The sequence below is a fragment of the Penaeus monodon genome, chromosome 36 (genome assembly GCF_015228065.2).
Source record: "Penaeus monodon isolate SGIC_2016 chromosome 36, NSTDA_Pmon_1, whole genome shotgun sequence".
Taxonomy (NCBI): Eukaryota; Metazoa; Arthropoda; class Malacostraca; order Decapoda; family Penaeidae; genus Penaeus; species Penaeus monodon.
In genome coordinates, this window is record NC_051421.1 from 21,921,494 (window position 1) to 21,923,993 (window position 2,500).

Sequence of the window (2,500 nt, forward strand, 5' to 3'; positions counted from 1 at the left end):
TGATGACAATAATCATGAAAATGATAATGATAATACATCAGAACGAATGTGCATTAAGAATCGCTTTAAGGACCAGAGACCGTGGGGTATGGTTGTCCCGACAGAAGTGAGCTAACAAGAACAGACTGTACAGCCGATTACATGCATTGTCTATGATTCACCTGGTTCCCGATCGAGCCGATATTCTTGATAGCAGCCCTTTGTGAGACTAAGGACCAAAAGGGCGCAGGGGTATCAAACAACCACATAGTTCCTGCTGAAATATAGGGCTGTTAGTTCGAACGGGTTGTTTGTTCCTCTATCGTGTGTCATTGTGTTCGCTGGCGTAGAAGCGAGAGGCAGGTATTGAGCAAAAAGCAGTGTGGGTTCTGACGTCTTCAGAGGAGCTCAGTTACATTTATTTCATTATCTCACTTTTTGTCCCTTCAAGAAAGGGAATTCCGTGTTCCATTCACGATTCCATGACCCCTCTCCCCTCCCCCAAGCAAAGTTCTTCGGTCGGTGACCAAGTTTCTGGTAGAAAATTGGGTCGAATTCGTTATCAAGCATTCTGTTAGTTATCAGGTTATTCGTAAAGAGCGACCAAGTAAAAGTTGAAGGGCAGTGAATTAATTAATATTAATGATGATAACGATAATGGTATTAATGGCATGATGTAATAAAATCAAATAATTTACACTCGTGACCCCTTTCCTAAACCTCATCCGCGGCCCCCAACATCAACCATTCTATATTTCTAACCACATAGTTTTAGGCTAAGAGAAAAAAAAATCAGCAATCTCTATCAATCCAACTGTAAGACAATATCCAGTGAGCATGATACCCTGCAGTATTTTCTTAATGTGAACACCGACGAACGGCTAGTGAAAGGGCCTACCCATTTTTCGCAAGGCCCAGCTGATCCTCTGCGAACTCAGCTGATATAAAGAGCACGCCAGATATAGAACACTGATTATTTTAATTTCTAGAACGTTTTTTTTTCCCTATAACGTAATTTTATAACCTATTGATTTTTTTCCATAATGCATTTTTTTTTTTACTTTTCTATAACGTAATATTTCGTATGATTTCTATATTTGTATTCATATATTCCATAATTTTATATGCAGTTAAGGAAAATAGACTCGTAGCTCGAAATTGTAAAAACCGGCCAAATAACAGGTATTTGTGCTGGATAAAAATACATGCACATGTAATGCCAATCTAATGTTCTTTCAGGTTGAGCTTTAAGAAACAAGAATAAAATATTCAAGGTCCTCTGACTTATTTAAATGCATTGGGTTTGAGGCTGGTAGTAAGAGATCAGTTCGATGACGTTGCCATAAAAGGAGGACAGCGTCTTAAAATTTAGACAAAGTATGCTTCGAAACGCCAGTCCGTCTGCTGAACATGTGTCAACGGGAAATCACAACTCCTGCTACTTTCATTCTCGGTTAAAAGGCATAGAATGGCATTTTTGTAGTTGCATCGTTGCAGTAATGATCCTTATACAGATAATTTGCATTTAACAATCTCTTGTTCACGCTTGAATATATATTTGAAATAGAGTGAAATGAAATTTTTTTATCAAGATCACTGAAGTCGTATATGTATGGAAGGAACTATCACTTAAGATTTATTCTAAGAACAAGAGTTTTCAGACTGAGAATGCAATTAATTCGAAAATCCTTTTCATCAAGGTCTGAGAAATGTTAAGTATCTATCGCCTACAACATTTTTTAGAACTGTAAAATGTTAAGTGCATTCGTGTTTAATAATACGTTACAAATTAATTCTGAGAGTGAAACCTTCACAGATTATCAAAAACTTGCCAATGACCTTTGAAACGCCATGGTGATATTTAAGAGTAATGGCACCTAGTCAGTCCGCGCACTAGATTTTTAATATCCCTTCATAGTGTTGTATTCCGAACCAAACCTAGTCTTTAATGGTAAATGGCACGTTCTACACCGATGTGCTGTCTATCAGTATATCAAAATCACAGTGATCTGTTGAGAAAGATTCAACTATTCATCAGTGTGTTCCTGGGACATGCATTTCCACAAGGCTCCAAATACAGCCAATAAAATTTCATCGAGTTCATACTTTCCGTATCACCTGTCTGCCCATAGTTGCCCGCGCGACGACTGAACTGGGAAATCCTGTTTAGCAATATTATGACAGCAAATTCCGTTTAAAATGACAGATAAAAGCTTAAGAAGTGACTCGTGCCCTCCCACTTGTGCTGGTATTCTAGTTCACATACTGTTTAGCGGATGTCGATCCTCACAGTGGAATGATTTGACGTCACACTTTTATTATGCAAACTGATATATCACATTCGTAAACATATACACGTGTGTGTTCATTCCCTCCACTGTGAATTAAGGCTACATTAAATAAGCGTATTTTTCATTTCTCCTGACCCACTGATGCCATGTATTGAGGCCGTGTAAAACTACATTACCAACTGGACCACACGATCCATATTCTAAAGAATCGACGTGAAAGTGACATCCGT